This window comes from Myotis nattereri, assembly GCF_964212035.1.
Source record: "Myotis nattereri genome assembly, chromosome: X".
Lineage (NCBI taxonomy): Eukaryota > Metazoa > Chordata > Mammalia > Chiroptera > Vespertilionidae > Myotis > Myotis nattereri.
In genome coordinates, this window is record NC_138078.1 from 142,767,031 (window position 1) to 142,789,818 (window position 22,788).

A 22,788-nucleotide genomic window follows, 5' to 3' on the forward strand; every position below is an offset into this window, starting at 1 on the left:
GGGTGGATCACGAGCATTTGCGTGTTTTCATATTACACAGTGTTTTACATAAATGTTAAAGGCACGCCTTAAAATTAACTACCCATTGCATTTTGAAGTTATTTATTACATATTCTTACAAGCTAATATCTTTTTAAAGTATGATACTTTATAGAACTTTTTTTTTGTACTTGTTCAATAGAAACTTATTTGGCCACTGGGTAAAGCTAGCAATAAAACTACTGGTGCGCAATGTGTTAAGGTTTAAAGTGTAAACACTCTGGAAGTAAAAAGACTTAGTGAAGAAATTAATATTCATTTAGAGATGTGTATCATCTCATAATAGGCCCTGAATTTTCAAATTTACATGTCAGAATACATTTACATCTTAAATGTCTAGGAAAGGTACAGGCTTTGTGTCAAAAAGCAGCAAAATCTTAAACCCACCAATTTACGGAACAAGCCATTACTTTCATTAGAAACACATAATGCTTCTCAAGATGTTGGCAACAGGTCGCCATATAGACGTACATTTTACACAGTGTACTTCTCCCTTTAATTAAATTCCAGGAGGAGGTGGAATACCTCCTTGGGTATGAGAAGCAGAAGTATTGAATGGACTGTGTAAGTTGGTCTCCTTGGACACAAACCACGCATTTTCTCCCCCAAAGTATCATATTCAGAAAGCCGAAGATCACGGGTACATTTAGGGATCTCGTACTAGTCACAGAGCCAAAATAACACAGCAATCCTTGAGAACGACAGGCTGCGAGTTCCTGGACAATACTGGGGCCGGTAGCTATTTGAATATCTATCTGTAAGAGCTTTAGCCCGGGCTGAAGCGCTCACCAGCCACAAGAATATGACAACAAGAATCACAATAAGGTCAGTCATGGGAAGTTTTCGACTATCCCCATATAGGGTTGTGTAACCAACAGAGAGCAGATGAGCAGCAACGCAGTACAAGAAAACAAAGACTGCAAACGGCACATAGAATCGCGCAGAACCATCGTAATCTCTAAGGACAAACTTGCTCCAACCTATAGCACATGCATTTACTGGCAAAGACTGAAATGATGCCTCGTTCCACCTGAATGGCTAAGCAAAAGTAGCCGTAATGGTTCTATTGTCAGGAACTTTAGGGGGACAACTCACTAGAATTTCTGTTTTTGCCCTTAAAACCTCCACGGGTGGCGAAAGCAAAGATAGAAGCAATCAGGACCCTGACGATGAAGCCAAGTGGCCTCTTGAGCGGGGTGAGGTTGAGCTGAAAGGAGGGCACCCTCTGAGGGAAGGAGGGAGGGAGAGACAACCAGGATGGCTGGGCAGCGGTGGCGGAGGGAGGACCCACGGGACCCGCGAAGGGGGAGGCGGCGGCGGAGGAGGACCCACGAGATCGGCGAAGGAGGAGGCTCGAGACCAGTCCGACGGCATAACAGAAGTCCAAGAATGTAATTGTTAAACATTTCATGTTTCCATTTTCCTCCACTTGGAATTCATGATTTGATGGAATTCTTCTATAGGATTTTGTGGGAATGGTTATTTCCTCAAGGTAGATTCCAAACGGTAGAATTACTGAGTTAAAATTGTATATTTAGGAGAGATCAACCAAAGGACCCGTATGCATGCATATAAGCCTAACCACTGGACACAGACACCAGGGGTGGGTGAGGGCATGAGTGGGGGGATAAGGACTCATATGTAATACCTTAATCAATAAAGAAAAAAATGTATATTTATATTTATTTTTTAAGACTCTTAGTCTACAGTACACAATTGCTCTCCAGAAAGTGCCCTCCCACCAGAATTCTAGTTTGCTCAGGTCTTTTTTGTTAGCAGTATTTCTGATTCCTGCCAAAAATTATAAAGAAAAATAGGCACCTTACTTTGCATAAGATAAAACAACCCAGAAGTACTAGAATGAGAATTTTGTGGCTTACTAACATTTCAGATCAGTGAAGCAAAGTGTTGAGAGGATTAGTTTAGCTTTTGCGGGGAGGAGTTAGCTCCCTCTGATGTACCTTTTTTCCTGCAACCCTGCCAAACTTGCCTATAGTTTTACTAGCTCTTCTGTGAATTACATCAGATTTTCATCATAGGTGATCAGGTTGTCTGCAGATAAGGCAGTTGGATGTCTCCTTTCCAATCTGGATGCCTCTTTGTGACTGGTTTCTAATAATGGGGTTGAATTTTCCTGCTTCTTTGCAGGCTTGGTAATTGTAGATTGGATGCCAGATCTTGTGACATTTTACCCAGGATGGTATCTATGTTCCCAAATATACTCTTGAGTTTTGTTCTGGGATTCTGTTAAGTTACTTGGAAACAGTTTGGCTCTATTAGACTAAGAAATCATCTTTCCTAGTAGGGTTCTTTTAAAAACATTGGAAATGGATTTTAAATTTGATGACATGTATGCACCCCTGTGGAAGACATCTGTTGGTTTTCCCACCCAACATCCATTCCCCCTCCCCTGCTACCAGTGTCGTTATTTCCACAGAGATGTGCCTATCCCCCTGCCCTGGCAAACCGGAGCCCTGCTTTCCTGTAACCGCGCTGATCCCATCTAACCAGTGACGCTTTTGGGGGGGCTGCAGGGGTGAGGGCAGGCGCCGAACAGAAGGGCAGTTGGGGCAAGAAAGGCAAATCTCAGAGAACCAAATCTTGGAACCAGCCAAGAACTACCCCCTAATCTTTCAGTTACATAGACCCAGAAATTCTTCCTTTGGCTCTAGCCAGGGTGGGTATTTTTTATTGTTTTATCTCTTTTGGTATCACTTGCAAATTAAAATCTAAATACGTAGTAGGAAAGAAATAATGAAAAGCAGATATTAATAAAATGTAAAATGAACAAATGATAGAGAATATACTTGAAACAGAAAGCTTTTTTAACACTAGAAAGACTGAAATTTAGTATATACCTATATTGCCCAAAAGCAGTCAAAATGACTGCACTGTGAAAGAATAATATCGGAGCACTCTTCACTTATGTTCCTTAGCTTTTCCAATAACTCACTTCTATTCGACATTTCTTTCATGAATTTAGGGCGCAAAAGAAATAAAATAAACAACTTATTAGAACAAGTATCACTGCATAAAGATTCGAATAACAAGTACTAGTTTAGCTTATTGAGCAACTGCAACTTATCAAGTATCGACAATTTATCATGTACTTGTATGTTATCATGTGACGGTAATCGAAAAAAAATGAAAACTGTTATTTCAATACAGAGCCGAACTGGTCATATAAGAAATTTACTCAATTCAATAATAAGAGTCTAAAATTTCCCAAGCAGTCAAAATGACTGCTTTTGGGCAATATAGGTATAACACATATATATATACCGGAAATGAAGGAGGGGGAGGTAACTACAATTATTAATAAACGCATTTATATGTTGTACAAAAAGTCACAAAATTCTAAGACATTGTGTCCTTATATACATAATTGTTTTTCTAATTGAAATTAAAAAGCAGTCAAAATGACTTCCTTGGGCAATCTAGTGTTAATACCAATAAAACTGATCAAAAGTACCCAGACAATATGAGGAAAAATACTTGTGAACAAATTTGCTAATTTAGATGAACAAACTCCTTTAATGACCCAACTTACCAAAACTGACTCAAGAAAAATTAGAAAAACCTGACTATCCCCTAAATCTATCAAAGAAATAGAATAGAAAACTCCAGGCTCACATGGCTTTATTACTGAGTACTATGAAATACTTAAAGGAGAAATATTATCAATTCTATACAAAATTTTTCAGAAAGTAGAGGAGGGTAAACCCTTTTCAAATCATTTAATGAGGCCAGTATTACATCATACCCAAACCTAATGAAGACATTACAAGGAAAGAAAACCACAGACCAATATCCTTCATGAAGTTACACACACAAAACTTAATTAAATATCAGCAAAACAATCTAGCAACCCATAAAGAGGATGATACATCAGGACCAAGTGAGATTTAGCTCAAGAATAAAATACTGGTCTCAAATCAAAAAATGAGTCAGTGTCCTTGATCATATTCAGCAAATAAAGGGCAAAATACGGCCATTTCGATAGATGCAGGCAAAGCGGCTAACAATATTCAACAGCCACTTATGATTTTTAAAAAAACACTCAGAAAAATACAACCAGAAGGAAACTTTCTTAATCTGAACAAGGAAATCTACAAAAATCCTATAGCTAACATGATACTGAATTGCAAAAGACAGAATTCTGTTCAACATTGTCCTGGAAATCCTAGGCAGTGCACTATGAAAAAAAGAGAAATAAAAGTCATACAAATTGGGGAAAAAAGAGAAGTCTCTTTATTCAGAGATGACATGTTTGTGTATGTCGAAAATCCTATCTACAAAAAAGAAAAGTGAAAGTTTAAAAATCACTACCATTTATAATGGTATCCCAAAACATGAAATACTTAGTAATGTACTTTATAAAATTACAAAATATTTACTGTGAAAACTGTTGCTAAGAGAAATTCAAGAAAACCTACTAAGTGGAGAAATAGGTCATGTTCATGGATTGGTAGACCCAGTGTTCTTAAATTGTATGTTCTCACCACACCATTCTATAAACTTGATGCAAACCTAATAATAATAATTTCTGACTTTGCAGAAATTGACAGACTGATTCCAAAACGCATGTGGAAATGCAAAGAATCCAGAATAGGAACATCAACCTTGAAAAAGAAGAATAAAGTTGAAAGATATGTGACTAAAAGAGAATACAGACAAAACGAAAGCTCATGCTTTGCTGGTGGAAATGCAAGTTGGCATAATCATATTGAAAAACAGTTCTTCAGGTTCTTATAAAGTTAAATTTCCACTTAACCGCATGTGCCGGGAAGGCCGCTTCTGCTATTTACCTGATAATTAAAACCATATGTCTTCACGAAGACTTGTACATAAACTTTTGTATCGACTCTATTAGTAAAAGGCCCGATTTGAAAACAACCCGAATGTCCATCAACAGGTGAATGGTTACACCAATCCTGATACGCCTGTGCGGAATAGCACTCAGCAATACTTACGGATGGAGGAGTGACTGCTGCTCAGCATACCCCCAGGCCGGGGCCCCACCCGTCTGCAGATTCAGATGCAGCAGCAGGTGGAGTGCATAGAGATGAATAGGCCAGGACTAGCCCAGAGGAACCCAGAACTGGATGACAGGGCTCAGCAAGCATATGCTACATGAGGGTAGCCAGGCAGGTGCTGCCAGCGGCTTTGACGCTCACCCGGAAGCCTGGTGTTCGGCCAGATAGCGGGAAACAGTCACGTTCCCAGCTGCCTCAGCACAGAAGCCCATAGGAGGCCTCTCTTGCCAGGAAACGAACGAGTGCGGAGAGGGGGGCGGGGGGAGGGGGAGGAGGGAGTCTGTTTGCGCAGGCGCACTGGGGTTCAATTGTTGCGCAGGTGCTGGGGCATTCAATTGTGCGCGAATGGGTTGTTTGCGCAGGCGCCCTGGACACGCTGAGTGGCCTTGCCAGTGAAAGGGTGGGACTTCCTGAGAAAGCCTCAGTCTCTCCCTAAATTGGGCTGAGGGGACAGCCATCTTGAAGTTAGACTAGGAGGGGAACATGGATTTCGAAGCAGCCAAGCAGGCCGAAGTCGAAGAAGAGGCAGGTTGTACGGCTAGTGCAGGGGAGTGCGTCAGTGGCCTTGGAGACCAGGGTGGAACTGGCGATGCTACCAGGCATGGTCTCCCCAGCGATCTGGGAGGCCAGTATGGTCCTCGTGGCCGTACTAGCCCTGGCGGTCCCGGCACCCAGAGTGGCCCTAGCAGCCCTCCTGGCCAGTGTGGTGCTGGCGGCCCTGACAGTCAGGGTGGCCTTGCTTTCACGGGTGGCCCTGGAGCTGAGGAAACGATGGGAGCAGCAGCCATAGGTGCTCCCACTGTGGCACGGGCAGCAGATGTTTCTGGGCCAGGTAGATATGCACTATCCATGGATGCAGAACCAGGAAACCTAACGAAGATCTTGTATCCTTTCCAACGATGCCCTGAGGCCTGGTGGCCAAGGGATGGCTCAGGGACATCCTGCGAGGCTAGGGCTGGCTTTGGGGACAGGGCACAGGCAGCCTGGGGAAGATAAAAATGGGAGCAGGGAGGGGACCTGGGGTAGCCGGGTGGGAGGGGAGTGGACAGGTGCGGGGGGGGGGGGGGGGGGGCTGGAGGGAAGCGAAGCAGCCTGAGGGAGTGGCAGAGGTTGGACAGGATGAACTGAGGGTGGCCTGAGCTGCGGGTGGGGGTGGGAGTGGGGGCAGATGACTGGAGCGGGAGCCTGGGGTGAAGGCCAGCCTCTGAGGTATAAGGAAGCCTGAGACACTGGAAAATTCAACTGCGGATGGCGCCTTAACCACGTCTCCTCCAGCAAGCTCGCTGTGCCTTTCCGGTGCTCCCTGGAGGCAGAGATGGCCCGCATAACCATGGACAATGAAAATGACCAGCAGGCGGTTCAAAGGGAGATCAAAATCAAGGGCACCGTGCTCTCTGTGTCAGTTGTAGAAGGAGTCCATAGCGGGATGGGGGGTGGACGCAAGTGCTCAGGGGCTAAGAGTCAACCTTATCCAGAGAGGGGCCGTGTCATGCATACAAGGAGACACTCGAGTGTCAGGTCTGGCAGGGGGGGGGGGAAGGGGGGAGGGGGGAAGGGGGGTTGGGTGTAAGAGAGTCATCACCTTTAACTTGATTTTTTTATCCCTCACTTTTAGCAAATGGGCTGCTGACGACTTTGATCTGCTCCGAGTTTCCGTCAACGCCTTCCTCGAAAAGCTTTCGCTGGTGATGCATAACATTCAGTGCATTTGGCCTTTTATTCCAAGGAGAGTCAGCCGGGAAAGGAGGGCTGGGGCCGAACCCGGTGACCCTAACTAGGCACTGTTGTTGGCTCATATTGGCATTTGGCTCTCTATACCCACTTGCTCTGTATCCTTGTTGCTTGAGAAAATGGGTCATTAAATGTTTGCTACTGCAAAGCTAGTGTTCTGTGTCTGACTTTCTTTTCAGCGACCATACCTGCTCATTTTGTTGCCTTTGTCCTCGTGTAGTAGAGGTGGGGAGGTTCTGGGATTCAGATAGTGGTACAGAGCAACTGAAGCAATTGGGAAATGGAAAGAAATAAAAATCAATTGTGTCCTGACATTCAGCACTAAATAGTGTCAACATTTTGGAATATTTTTTGTAGTTTTATTCTTGTATTACAAGAATGTACTATTCATACATTAAATGAATAGTGCTAATATAAATGTGCAAGATTATTAGTTAGAAGTATGTTTTTGCCAGTTTGCCATTCATTTCTCCTAAAAATATTGCATTGAACATGTGAACATGACCTTTTTTTTTTTCTTTCTTAATCCTCACCTGAGGATATTTTTTCCATTGATTTCTAGAGAGAGCGGAAGGGAGGGAGGAGGTTGCAAGAGAGAGAAACATTGATGTGAGAGAGACACAGGGACTGGTTGCCTCCCACACACGCCCCTACTGGGACTGGGGAACCCGCAACCAAGGTACTTGCCCTTGACCGGGAATCAAAGCTGAGACCCTTAGGTCCATGGGCCGACTTTAAATTTGTTTCCCCAAGACTAGTGAGGTATGGGGACAGGGCACAGCCCTATAAAAATCAGCAGACTTTTGTTTGGGGCGGGGGGGAATTGGGTAACGGGCAGGGAAGATGGGAAAACAGGGAAGCAGAAATACAAAGAGGGGTTGACTTTTCCCTTGGCCAGGCAGGGGGTGGAATGTTCCCCCAGCCCTCAGAGGGCGGGGGAGGGGGCCTCTCCACCAGGGCATAGGAGTGGGGATGAACCCCAGCATTGGAGGGGTGAACCCAAGGAGGCTGGGGGTGGGTCCCAGGCGCTAGAGGGCAGACCCCTGGGACTTGGGGGTGGACTCCAGCAAAGGGAGGAGCATGGACCCCAGGAGCAGGCAGATAGACCCCAGATGGTGGGTGGAACCCGAGAGCTGGAGGGGGGCAGCTGGAGAGGGCTCATGGGCTCTGAGGGTGCAGACCGACTGGGTGGAATCAGGGGCAAAGGCAGGCCTCCTGCCAGGGGTGGAGACAAAGACTCGGGTATTTGTGCCACCTTGGGGGCCAACCATTCAACAGTGGGGGTGGCAGATGCTTCACCCCAGGAGGCACTGCAGTGGGTGGCTTCTCCATGTTCAAGTGGAACTACAGGAAGAGCTGCTTGATTTCCTGCTTCTAGTGAGTGCCAAAGTGGCCCTTGGCCTTGGCAATCTCCCTACGCAGCACCTTGAAGGGGATGGTCTCATAGGCCTCGGGGCAGCCATCAGCAGGTACTGCCCACGTGAACCTGCAGGTCGTGACCCCTTTGGCGGTGGAGCGACCCTTTCACAGGGGTCGCCTAAGACCATCCTGCAGATCAGATATTTACATGACGATTCATAACAGTAGCAACATGACAGTTATGAAGTTATTTTCACTTTATGGTTGGGTCGCAACATGGGGAACTGTATTTAAAGGGCCAGAAGGTTGAGAACCACTGAGGATGGAGCCACTGCTGGTGGGCAGACAGGAAGCGCCAGGGTAGCACGATGCCCTCGGCGATCTCAGGGGAGTAGATCTGGAAGGGTAGGCTCTGCTGGCGCATCTGTGTTCCCCTCCCCGCCCCCGCCCCCGCATCGCTCCCGCAGCCCGTTTCCCGCCACCCCCTCGCGCCACCCCCACACCCGCACCTCTGCGCAGAGGTGTCCGTTGCAGGAGGCGGGAGATTTAAACCCGGCAGCCCAGCGCCCCGCCCAGTGCTCGTATTCGCTCCCCTCTCGCTCCAGCCTAACCCGCCCGTCCCACCTCAGACTCTCAGTCGGTTCTTGGATAAACTCAGGACCCCTCTCCGAACTCGTTACTGAACCAAGTGAAATATGACAAGTCAGAAACCGGCCGGAACATCGGGGTAAGGAACTGAGTGTGAGACCTCTGAATGGGTAAGGGGACCTTGTTCTCGGCTTCCTCTTATGAGCCCATAACCCGGGTCCCCCAACCCCCTCCCCGTCTCCCTCAGACCCCCTCTGCACCTGCTGGACACTCCGTGCCCCGCCCTCCTCCCCCGCCACCCCCACAGCGAGGCTTGGTCATTCCTAAACCCTGGGAGCTTTCGGTACCTGAGCCAGCATGCGGGAAATGTTCCCATCTCTGTGAGGCAGGGCCGTAAGAAGCTAGGAAATTTCCCGGGCAAGTGAAATGGGGAAACTGAGGGAAGATCAACAAAGCCAAACCATTTGAACAAAGTACAGCCAGCTAGTGAATCACAAGACCTTATCTTTTCCCAATTAAGGACAGGAGAGCAAATGGTTTACACCTCTCCTCCCTAACCAGAGAATACATAGCTTAATTCAACCTGGGGGGGGGGGGAAGCGGGGGGCGGGGGGTTGGAGGACAAAGGCCCCATTAATGCCATGTGCCAGCCCAACACAAGGATGGATGAAGTCAGGGGGGAAAATATCAAACATCTAATTGGAGCCAGCTAGATCCAAGACAAAAGTGAAACAGTAAAGCAGATCAAAGAATAATCCCAAACTCCCCTATACACTAATTTTGATGCATCAGCATATTAACGATGCACCTGGAAAGTTGATGAATACTCTACTAAAACCCTTCCCTAAGACTCTCACCTGCAGAAAAATACATACAAACTCTCAAGACTAAGACCCAGTTCCGGGCAGGGAAGAGCCAGTGCAAAGGTCCTGGGGCACGAACTTTTTTTTTTTTTCCAAAAAAAATTTTTTTTTTTTATTGATTTCAGAGAGGAAGGGAGAGAGAGATAGAAACATCAGTGATGAGAGAGAACCACCGATCGGCCACCTCCTCCTGAGCCCACAACCCAGGCATGTGCCCCCGACTGGAATTGAACCTGGGACCCTTCTATCCACTAAGCCAAACCAAGGTTAGTTTTCTCCTTCTTCTTCTTCTTTTTTTTTGGCGGGGGGGGGGGCCATGAACTTCTTACTTTCTCCTAAATGCTAAGGGTCCCCAGGAGACTTGTAACCAGGGGAGCAGGAGGCAGTGGCAGCTCAACCCGGCCTCACCCCCCTGATCCTGTCTCCAAAGCCCCCTTTTCTCTGACGTCCTGGTGAGTTAAAAGCAACCACGACTTTGCTCACTTCTTTCCTATAACGTTTCTAGGGAGCCAAAGCAGAGCACCACCCAGGCTCTCTCCTGTTGCTTCTTCTCCCCTAAGTCCTTCCTTTGTCTCACTGTGCCCAACTTTAAGAAACATACTCTCAAAATCACCTGGACTCGCATTGTGAAATCTTTCCTGCATGAACTCAAGAATCCACACACCACAGGCTGGCCTGAGGCAGACCGGCTCCAGGCCAGTCTGTTCCTGCCCGGTGATCCTTCTGCTTGGTCACTTTGCAGGCCGGGTGGTCGGTTTTCACAAACTCCTTCACCTCCACTTTGAGCTTCTCTGGCACCAGCTGGGCAGGGGGGCTCCTTAACCTCCTTGGCTGCTTGCCGGGCCCGGCTGGTCTGGTGCTTTTTCTCCTGGGTGTATGTGAGCTAGCTCCCTTGTTCTTACAGAGAATCAGACACAGCTTGCACTCTAGGAGCCCAGGTCCAGAATTAGTTTACTGCCTTGACCCCATAGGTGGACTGCTAAAGTTGCTGGTAGCGTCAACACTTAGATCAGATCACAGAACTCCTCTGTTCCAAACCTGCTCTGGGCTCCCCTCTCACTCAGAGACACAGCCAAAGCCTACAACAAGCATGTCAAACTCAAAGGCTAACACGGGCCAAATAAACAAGGTTTAAGTGTATGTGGACCACAAAAAAGCAAAAGCTTCAATTTTCATAGAAATGTAGGTTTATTTCGGTAGAGACATGCTGAATACAAAGGGCTGAAATAAATGAGTCATGGTTCACATAAAATAATAAAACATTTTAATAAAAATTAATATTTTTTCTTGAACATTAACTTACCAGACACTGAATAACCACACAAATTAATAAGCATAACGCAAATAAAACTATTTTTCTTGTTCTCTGAAAGCAAAATGTTTCCTGTTGCGCACACCAAACAAGTCAATACAAGACTAATGACATGGCAATCAGCTGCTAAAATATTCGCTGTTAGTATTAGTGAAGAGAAATGGTGAGCCTGTGTGTAAAGCGTGTAAGGGAAATGAATGCAACACGATAGTACTCAGTCATTAGCGAACGTTGTAGTTTGTTAATAATCATGTATAACAGGATATTGTAAAAATTAAGTTACAAATTTTTTATTAAAACGTTTCTTACACACCATTGTATTGGCTGGGCTGCAAAAATATTCGTTGTGGGCTGCATACGGCCCGTGGGCCGCGAGTTTGACATGCTTGCTTTCCAGTGACCTACCAAGCCCTCTGTGATCCTGCTCGTGCCCTCTCTGGCCTCCTCCTCTCCTCTCTCCACCTTGCTCCCTCTAATCCAGCCACATTGGCCTCTTCCCCCTTCTGAGACACACTAGCCCGCTCCTGCCCCAGGGCCTTTGCACTGGCCCTTTCCCATCTGGAACTCTCTTCCCCCAAGGGATCCACCTGGTTTACTGCTTGACCTCTTTCAGGTACTTTTCGGATGTCACCCACTCAGAGAGGCTTTTCTGGCCCCTCATTAAAGTTGCATTCCACCTCTCCCACCCTCTGCATCACTTACTACCCCCTGCAGCATCCCCAGCGCCAGTAACAATGCCTGGAAGAGAGTAGCCCAAGACACACTTGCTCTTTAATCGGACCTTGGTCTCTCTCCACCAAGTCTCATCAAAAGCTATTTTCTTGGCCTAGGTTCCCGGCCTGCCCCTGCTCCCCTCTTTTTTTTTTTTTTTAATTCCTCACCTGAGGATATTTTCCTATTGATTTTTATAGAGAGTGGAAGGGAAAGGGAGAGACAGAGAAAGAAAGAGAAACATCGATGTGAGAGAGACACATCCACTGGTTGCCTCCCGCACCCCGACGGGAGACTGCAACCGAGGCACATGCCCTTGGCTGGAATCGAACCCAGGACCCTTGGGTCCGCAGGCTGACTATCCACTGAGCCAAACTAGCTAGGGCCCCTCTTTTGTGTTAATGAATGGGGGAGGGGAGAAGAGGTTGGCAAGTTCACCGTGATGGACATACAACAGGGACAGGAAGGAGTTGCCAGATTTAAAGGAGTTTGGGTGCATTTAAGCCACTGGGAGTGAGGGGGTTGAGCGCCGTGATGACTTAATCTGCCTGTCTTACCAGGTTTCTCCTCTGTTTGAACATAACCTGAGGGAGGCCAGGGCAGAGGCCCGTGATAGGTTAGCCACATCCCGGGAGGTACTTGCAGATAGAGACACATAGGTGGTTGGGGATATACATAGCCATGAGGGCAGATGCTGTCTGAACACGTGGGCACAAGGTCAAGAGGCTGGGGGTATCGTTGCTGCTGGGTATGGATCTAGGTCCTGTCACCCCTTTCCCCACCTTCAGGGCCCCAAACAAGGCGCTAATGAAGGGGGCCGGGGACACATTGACCTCACCGGTGCAACCCAATCCTGGGCTCAGCCCTGAGCCCCAGGCTTGAGGCCCGCGCCCCTCAATGGAAGATGGCCCAGAACCGGGAAGCTCCCTCCTCACCGGTTCTGCCCTCCTTAGCTTTTGTTGGACATGAAGCTGATGGCACAGCTTCGGTGAAAGCAGACAAATTCTTTGAAAGGCACAAACTAGCCCTAGCTGGTTTGGCTCAGTGGGTTACAGGCTCAGTCCCCAGTGTGGGGCGTTGCAGGAGGCAGCCGATCGGTGATTCTCTCTCATCATTGATGTTTCTGTCTCTCTCACTCTCCCTTCCTTTCTGAAATCAATAAAAATATATATTTTTAAAAAGACACAAACTACTAAAACTAAGACAAAAAGAAAGAAGACTATCTGAGCAACTGCATAACAAATAAGGAAAATGGACTCCGAATTTTTTCTTTTTTTAAAATGTTTTTATTGTTTTTTAGAGAGGGGAAGGGAGAGGGATGGAGAGGCAGGAACATAGATGAGAGAGAGAGGAACCTCATTGATTGGCTGCCTGCTGCACACGCCCCTGCTCCCCCAGCCCACCCTAACCCCATCCCTGCAACCCAGGCATTTGTCCTGACCACCGGGAAGCAAATCAGAGGCCTCCTGGTTCCTGGATCAATGCTCAAATGCTGAGCCACACCGTCCCGGCTGGATTCATAATTTAAAACCTCTCCATAAATAAAACTCCTGGCCAGATACTATATTATTATTTCTACCAAATATTTAAGGAAGAAATTGTGCTAGTTTCACACATATTTTTCAAAAAATAGAAGAATGGGAACAATATTACCGTGAAACAAAACCAGACAAAAACATAAGAAGACAACTACTGCCCTAACCGGTTTGGCTCAGTGGATAGTAGAGCGTCAGCCTGCAGACTGAAAGGTCCCAGGTTCGATTCCAGTCAAGGGCATGTACCTTGGTTGCAGGCACATCCCCAGTAGGGGGTGTGCAGGAGGCAGCTGATCGATGTTTCTCTCTCATCGATGTTTCTAACTCTCTATCCCTCTCCCTTCCTCTCTGTAAAAAATCAATAAAAAATATATTTTTTAAAAAAGAAGACAACTACAGCCCCAGTTGATTTGGCTCAATGGATAGAGCGTCGGCCTAGGGACTGAAGGTTCCCAGGTTCGATTCCAGCAAAAGGCACATGCCTGGGTTTCGGGCTCGATCCCCAGTGGGGGGCGTGCAGGAGGCAGCCAGTCAGTGATTCTCTCTCATCATTGACGTTTCTATCTCCCTCTCCCTCTCTGAAATCAATAAAAATATATTTTTTTAAAAAGAAGACAACTACAGACCAATATTCCCTATGAGCACCAATGCAAGAAAATTAACAAAAAGTTATAAATCAAATCCAACACTGTATTAAAAGACTTGTATGCATACATATGAGCATAACCAATGGACATAGACACTGGGGCGGTGGGGGCTTGCCCGGGGTGGGAATGGCTGGGGGGGAGGTCAATTGGGGGAAAAGGAGACATATGTAAAACTTTAGACAATTAAAAAAAAAAGACTAATGCACCATGATCAAGTGTGGTTTATCATAGAAATGCAAGCTTAAGTAACATGGCCTAATTTCAAGACTTCCTCTAAGTGTAATCAAGATGGTGTGGAACTGGTGCCAGGGTGGACACGTAGATCCAGATGACAGAGTTGAAAGTCCAGAAGCAGACCCACACATACATGGTCAATTGATTTTCCACAAAGATCTCGAAGATAATTATTCAGTGGGAGAAGGGTGACCTTTTGAACAAAAGGCTCTGGAATATCCATACGGGAAAAACAAAACTCAAACTCCCTGAGGACTGACCTCCTGTCATGCACAAAGATTAAGTTAAGGCCTGACTGGTTTGGCTCAGTGGATAGAGCGTCGGCCTGCGGACTCAAGGGTCCCAGGTTCGATTCCGGTCAAGGGCATGTACCTTGGTTGCAGGCACATCCCCAGTAGAGGGTGTGCAGGAGGCAGCTGATCGATGTTTCTCTCTCATCGATGTTTCTAACTCTCTATCCCTCTCCTTTCCTCTCTGTAAAAAAATCAATAAAATATATTTTTTTTAAAAAAGATTAAGTTAAAATGGTCCTAGCTCTCCATTGAAAAAGCTAAAACTATAAAAATTTAAGGAGTCATAGGAGAAAAGTCTTTGTGACCTTTTGGTAGGCAAGTATTTCATATGTGAAATCCGTATTGATGAGCATGCAATCAGCTTATATCACTACTTGGTTCATAATTGTGTGAGTTTCCTAGGGCCGCCATGACAAAGTACTGTCATGCACTGTATAATGACGTTTCAGTAATGACACCGCATGTATGACAGTGGTCCCATAAGATTATAATGGAGCTGAAAAATGACTATCTCCCAGTGACATCATAGCTGTCCTGATGTCATAGCACAATGAATTACGTGTTTGTGGTGATGCTGGTGTAAACAAACTTACTATGCTTCCAGTTGTATAAAAGTACTTGATAATAGCCAAAACCGCTTTGGCTCAGTGGATAGAGCGTCGGCCTGCGGACTGAAGGGTCCCAGGTTCGATTCCGGTCAGGTGCATGTACCTGGGTTGCGGGCACATCCCCAGTAGGAGATGTGCAGGAGGCAGCTGATCGATGTTTCTCTCTCATCGATGTTTCTAACTATCTCTCTCCCTTCCTCTCTGTAAAAAAATCAATAAAATATATATATATATATTTTAAAATATATTTTATTGATTTTTTACAGAGAAGAAGGGAGAGAGATAGAGAGTTAGAAACATCGATGAGAGAGAAACATCGATCAGCTGCCTCCTGCACATCCCCTACTGGGGATATGTGCGCAACCCAGGTACATGCCCTTGACCGGAATCGAACCTGGGACCCCTCAGTCCGCAGGCCGACGCTCTATCCACTGAGCCAAACCGGTTTTGGCAATAAAATATATATTTTTTTAAAAAGACCTAAGGGGGGGGGGGAGTACTTGATAATAAACAGCAATTACTGGTTTATGTATTTGCTAAATTTTTCATCATTCTTTTATAGTGTAATCTTTATACTTACTTTTTAATATTTTATTGATTTCAGAGAGGAAGAGAGATAGAAACATCAGTGATGAGAGAGATTCATTGATCAATTGGCTGCCTCCTGCAGGCCCCCCATTGGGGATCAAGCCTGCAACCCAGGCATGTGCCCTGACCAGGAATCGAACTGTGACCTCTTGGTTCATAGGTCAATGCTCAACCACTGAGCCATGCTGGCTGGGCAATCTTTCTACTTATTAAAAAATTGCTGTAAAACAGCATGTCCTGGTATACCAGCAGCAGCCTCATACATCTCATGTTTACTGTTTCTGGACTGTATCATTTCCTCTTGTGCTTGATTTAATCTCATGTTGTCTTATAAATTTATTGTAGCCTAAATGTACAGTGTTTATAAAGTCTACAGTAGTATACAATGATGTCTGAGGCTTTCCCATTCACTCACTACTCACTCAAAGAGCAACTTCTTATCCTGCAAGTTCAATTCATGGTAAATGCCCTATACAGCCGTACCATTATCTTTTAAAAAAAAAACTGATTTAAGAGAGGAAGGGAGAGGGAGAGAGAGAGATAAAAACATCAATGATGAGAGAGAATCATGGATCTGCTGCCTCCTGCATACCCCCCACTGGGGATGAGCCAGCAATGGGGCATGTGCCCTGACCAGGAATCGAACCGCGACCTCCTGGTTTCTAGGTCAACTGCTGAGACACACCCGGCCCAGCAAACCACTTTTATCCTTTACTAGAGGCTCGATGCACTAAATTTGTGCAAGAGTAAGCCTTCCTTCCTCTGGCTGCCGACATCAACTTCTCTCTGGCATCTGGGAGAAAGACCCCAAATCCTTTACATCCAGCACTATAGGAGATGCTGAAGGGAGTTCTTCAGACAGAAGGGAAGTAAACCAGGAAGAGGCAATGCCCAAAAACAGGTGGGAAGAAAGCAGCTCAAATGTTAATGAATGGAGCAGGTTCAAGAGAGATTATTCCAAGAGGAAGCAGAAACATCACACACATACAACTCTTTCCTACTGTAAACGGAAGGAGAGAAATAGTGTCATAGCTGTGAGAAAAGATCAGAAATTGGCAGATCCATGTCACATGATCAACGTCTAGGAATGTGAATATTTACTTTTGCATGTGGAAGTGGGCAAGGCAAAGAGAGATAGATTCTGTATTAGCCTTTGGGATTTGCTACAGTGAATTTAGTTCTTGATTTTCAGCTTTTTGGACCAGATACCGTGAAATCTGGCTGTCCTTTGCTTTGCATTATTATAAATAGTCTTTTAGCAGAGCTGTTTATATAGGTTTCTATTTTTATACTTGAAAGAGCTTGAGGAGAGAGAGAGAGAGAGAGAGAGAGAGAGAGAGAGAGAGAGAGAAGAACCGCTAGGCGGCTCTCAAGATAGTCCTATCTTGCCCAGCCGGCATGGCTCAGTGGTTGAAAGTCAACCTATGAACCAGGAGGTCATGGTTCAATTCCCCGTCAGGGCACATGCCTGGGTTTCAGGCTCAATTTCCAGTAGGGGGCATACAGGAGGCAGCCTCTCTATGATTCTCTCTCATCATTGATGTCTCTCTCTCTCTCTCCCTCTCCCTTCCTCTCTGAAATCAATAAAAACATATATTTTTTTAAAGGCAGTCCTATCTCAACACAGCAGAAGAGGTGGGAGTTGTGCCTGGAAGTACCAATGGGAAGCAAGGGAGAATGCCAGCCTTACCTCCTCGCCCTGAAGGACATGAGCAGCTTCTTTTCCCAGTGTCCTTCAGGAGTGAGCTGGGTTTCAGTCAAAGCCCAAGATGGATGAGGGCTGAGAAAAGGTGCTGAGATATGGAGGAGCTTGTTGGTTATGGGTTGAAACTAAATGAACTTACTGTTTCAGCCCCAGGTGCAGAAAGCAAAACCAAGAGAAAGATCAATGTCACGAAGACCTTCAGTCACAGATGGTGACTGAAGCAAGACTTGTGGTAGAAGAAACTCAAGCCTCAGATGAGGTATTCTTTTTTTTAATATATTTTTATTGATGTCAGTGAGGAAAGGAGTGGGAGAGAGAGATAGAAACTTCAATGATGAGAGAGAATCATTGATTGGCCACCTCCGGCATGCCCCCCACTGGGGATCAAGCCCCCAACCCAGGCATGTGCCCTTGACCGGAATCGAACCCGGGACCCTTCAATCTGCAGGCTGATGCTCTACCTACTGAGCCAAACCAGCCAGGGCTCAGATGAGATATTCTTAATAGCTCCTTCTAGCCTTTAGTGGTCTATAATTCTAAATCTAGTTCTTAAGAGTCAGTTTAACTTCTGTCTTCTCAAAGAAGTAGAATGATTGTCATCCATGGTGAAAGGGATTTGACTCGTGGTGAAAGGGATTTGACTCGTGGTGAAAGGGATTTGACTCGTGGTGAAATGGGGAGGGCAGGGCAAAACCAGTCAGAAGTCTAGCATGTGCCCATCAAGAGACCCAGTGTGGGCATTATGCCCCGGGGCCAGTTCAGAAGTCCAGCTGCATCACAGCTGTAACAGCCCAAACAACTTTCATCAGACTGAGCAACTGACTCATGCAACCAAGTTCATGGGCAGTGATAGCAAATCTTAATAGCCATGACAACAGTAACTGTCAGAGAGACCTGCTGGTCAACTGACCATGGTAGGAATGTTACAAGGGCTTCGGGGAGGCTTTTGGAATGACTCAGTGGCCTGTTTCCAGAGGGGGGGCCTTCTCTGAGCTTTCTGTTCACCTCCTAACCTAGAATCTAAATCACCACTTGTCTGATGCCCGGCCGGGCGTGGCTCAGTGCTTGAGCATTGACCTATGAACCAGGAGGTCAGGGTTCGATTCCCGGTCAGGGCACATGCCCACGTTGTGGGCTTGACCCCCAGTAGGGGGCGTGCAGGAGGCAGCCGATCAGTGATTCTCTCTCATCATTCATTGATGTTTCTCTCTCCCTTTCCTTTCCGCTCTGTAAACAAAAAAATAAAACTAAATCACCGCTTGTCTGAAATATTGAATTCACCTGGGATGTGGGCCCCACTTCACCTGCTGTACTCACCTGTCATCTAAGGCCTCATTCCCTGAGGGTCCCAGAGCTTCCACCTTTGTTTGGCTCCCTCTTGCATCATCCTTCCCTCAAGTGTTCCTCCAATTTACTAGTAGGATGCTGCTGCTTTTTCCCTGAAGTCATGACAAGGGTCCTTGAGGAGAAGGCAGAGGAAAACTCATCTCCCTGGGGTGGGAGTGGGGGAGAGATGAGGTAGATTGTCATTCTTCTGCCTCCCCTTGAAAGCCCCTATTTAACACCCGAAATGAGCTGCTTACAAAACACCAGAGTGGCCAAAAGGGGGAACGGGTGAGGCCCCAGTGCCAGCACCTGGAGAGGTGAGTCCCTGAGATGGAGGGAGAGGAGGAACACAGCATTGCCCTGAGGGAGAGCCTGCACTATTTGCAGAGAGAGGCTGAGCTGTGTAAAAGTCCGGGGCTGTATGTTTTTTGGCTTTGTACCTGTGTAGATGTCTGTAAATAGGTCGCCCTGAAGAGATGGAGAAATAAAGGCAAACCTGTCATGTCTGTGAGGAAGGTATGGCAGCCACAGGGAGACCAGTGTCTAGAGTAGCTTGTGGCTCAAGGAAGCATTTCATTGAGCAAAGTCACTGGGGCTCAAACTGACTGCAGGTCTGTTTTCTGACACTTCCTCCTGCCCAGGTAGCTGTAATCTCTTACATTTGTGCGGGAGGGACCTGCAGGCAGAGAATGGGGGTGTTTTGACATGCAAATCTCTGTGATCCAGCACATTAATAGAACGAAAGATTTAAACAAATCGTATGATCATCTCCATCGATGCAGCAAAAGCATTTGACAAAATACAGCATCCTTTCATGATAAAAACCCTCAACAAAGTGGGGATAGAGAGAACATACCTCAGTATAATAAAGACAAACCACACAGCTAACATCATACTCAACAGAGAGAGGTTGAAAGCTTTTCCTCTAAACTCAGGAACAAGACAAGGCTGGTCAGAATGCATATTCAATCCCTAAAATATTAAATTCATTGAGAATTGGGTTTGGGCCCAGCAAATGCTTTATCCTGGTGAACATATCCTTTGAACTTGAAAAGAGTGTGTGATTTACACAGATCTAAACTTCAGATTTCAGGTGTATTGTTCTAAACACAGCAAGTCCATGGAGGCAGTTGATAGTATTGTTCAGCTCGTCTGTGTCAGGGGCCAACAAACTTCTCATGCAAAAGACCAGAGTAAAATTCTTAGGTTTTTAAGCCACATAGGGTCGCTGTTGCTACTAATGTTGCTCTTTCTTCTCTTTCCTCCCCCATTTTCTGCCTCCCCCTCCGTTTCTTCCCCTCTCCCATCCTTCCACTCCTCCCCCACCTCCTTCTTCACTATCCATTAAAAGTGAAAAAACATTCTTAGCCCCTGGGCTATTCAAAAACAGGTGGTGGGCTGCATTTGGCCAGGGTGCTATTGTTTGCCAGTTCCTGTTCTCTGTCTTAACAGATTGTGTTGTCTCCTTCCTTCACTTACTGTGATTTTCAACCTGTCCCCCTTGCACCTATGAATCCTATCAATTCTTTTTTTAAAATATATTTTTTTATTGATTTCAGAGAGGAAGGGAGAGGGAGAGATAGAACCATGATCGGCTGCCTCCTGCACACCCCACACTAGGGACTGAGCCCGAAACCTGGGCATGTGCCCTGAGCGGGAATCGAACTGTGACCTGTTCCATAGGTTGACGCTCAACCACTGAGCCACATTGGCCGGGCAATCCTATCAATTCTTGCTGCATGTATGTTGAAGTTATGTTATTGGGCATATATATATTTACAATTGTTTTATCTCCCAGATGGATTAATTGCTACTTTTACTATTTTGTAGTGTATTCCTTTATCTTTGGTCGTATAGTTTTCCTTGAAGACTGACTTATCTCATATTGATATAACGACATCAGCCTTCTTTGCTTACTATTTACTTTTGTATGTCGTTTTCCATCCTCTTACTTCCAGTTAGTGTCTGTATATTTTAACTGACTCATGTAGGCAGTCTGTAGTGCAGCCTTTTAAAAATCTTTCTAATAATGTCTGCTTCTAAATTGGATTATTGGGCAAATTTACATTTAATATATTACTGATATGGTTGCATTTAAATCTACCATTTTGCTGTTCATTTTTTGATCTTCCTTTCTTTTTGGCTCAACTTAGTTGAGGCAAAATGTACTATGGAAAAGCGCACACATTTTTTTATTCCTCACCGGAGGGTATTTTCCTATTGATTTTTAGCGAGTGGAAGGGACATAGAGAGAGAAACATCGATGTGAGAGGGACACATCGATTGGTTACCTCCCAAACGCACCCCAACCTGGGCTGAGCCTGCAACCGAGGTATGTGCCCTTGACCAGAATCTAACCCTAGACCCTTCAGTCTGCAGGCTGACGCTCTATCCAATGAGTCAAACTGGCTAGAACCAGTGCACACATTTTAAGTATACAATGTTATGAGTTACGACAGTGGCACATACAACAAAAGTCAAGATAGAAAACATTGCCATTACTCTCACAATTCCCCTCGAGCTTCTTAACGGTGGATCCCTTCCTCTACATTCTGCCCAGACAAAAATATAGATTAGATTCGCTTTTTCTGGAATTTCATTCTCACAGTACTTTACAGTGTGTACTCTTTTGAGTCTACCACCTTTAACTTAGCATAATTATTTTAGATTCATCTAAGTTGTTGGGTGTTTCAATAATCTATCCCTCTGTATTGCTGAGTGCTATTCCACGCACAGATGTATCATAATCGGTGTAACCATTCACCTGTTGATGGACATTCGGGTTGTTTTCAAATTGGGTTTTTACTAATAGAGTCGATACAAAAGTTTATGTACAAGTCTTTGTGAAGACATATGGTTTTAATTATCAGGTAAATAGCAGAAGCGGCCTTCCTGGAACATGCAGTTAAGTGGAAATTTAACTTTATAAGCAACTGGAGAACTGTTTTTCAATATGATTATGCCAACTTGCATTTCCACCAGCAAAGCATGAGCTTTTCATTTTGTCTGTATTCTCTTTTAGTCACATTTATATCTTTCAACTTTATTCTTCTTTTTTAAGTTTGAGTCTCCATTTTAGGTTCTTTGCATTTCCATATACATGTTGGGATCAGTTTATCTATTTCTGCAAAGTCAGGATTTTTGCTAGCTTTATACCAAATTTATAGAATGGTGTGGTGAGAAAATACAATCTAAGAATACTGGGTTTTCCAATCCATGAACATTATCTATTTCTCCACTTATGTGGGTTTTCTTGAATTTCTCTTGTCCACTGTTTTCAGTTTTCATTGTAAATATTTTTCACATTTTAAAAAATATGTTTTATTGATTTTTTAAAGACAGGAAGGGAGAGGAATAGAGAGATAGAAACATTGATGAGGGGAAACATCATCAGTCGGCTGCCTCCTGCACCTCCATACTGGGGATTGGCTGCCTCCTGCAACCCCTACTGGGGATCGAGCCTGAAACCAGGCATGTGCCCTGACCAGGAATCGAACTGGTGGTCTCCTGGTTCCTGGGCTGATGCTCAACCACTAAGCTATACCGGCTGGGCTATTTTGCACATTTTTAAAGTACATCACTAATTTCATGTTTTGGGATACCATTATGAAGGATAGTGATTTAAAATTTTTCACTTTCTTTTTTTTTTTGTAGCTAGTATTTTCTACATACACAAACATGTCATTTCTGAATGAAGATACTTCTATTTCATTTTTTCCAATTTGTATGACTTTTATTTCTCTTTCATTCATAGTTCACTGCCTAGGATTTCTAGGACCACTTTTGAACCGAATTCTGTCTTTTGCCATTAAGTAGTAAAAGCGCTGCAAAATATATATGTAGTGCCTATATATTTAGAGCTGTTATGTCTTCTTCATGAACTGACACCTTAATCGTTGGCAAATGTCCTTCATTCCATCATATTCCTTGTCCTGAAGGCTACTTGGCCTGCTATTAATAGAACCATTCTAACTTTCTTATGGTTATAGTTTGCATGGTATATCTTTCTCCATCTTATTTTTATCATATCTATGTCTTTATATTTAAAGTGTATATCTTATGCTAAGCATATTGTTTTGTGTTTCTTTTGTATACAGTCTGACAATCTCTGTCTTTTAATTGCAGCATTTGGACCATTTACAATTAATGTAATTAGTTATATGGTTGAGTTAAAACCTATCACCCTGCTATTTCTTTAAAAATATTTCTCCCA

The 22,788-nt window shown here is 45.1% G+C and overlaps 1 pseudogene across 1 annotated transcript; it reads right to left on the bottom strand.

The window, feature by feature from the left end:
* Positions 1–538: 538 nt before the first annotated feature.
* Positions 539–873, bottom strand: LOC308511440 (synaptophysin-like protein 1; annotated as a pseudogene). Its single transcript has one exon. The product of its transcript is annotated as a synaptophysin-like protein 1 (transcript).
* Positions 874–22,788: the final 21,915 nt, after the last annotated feature.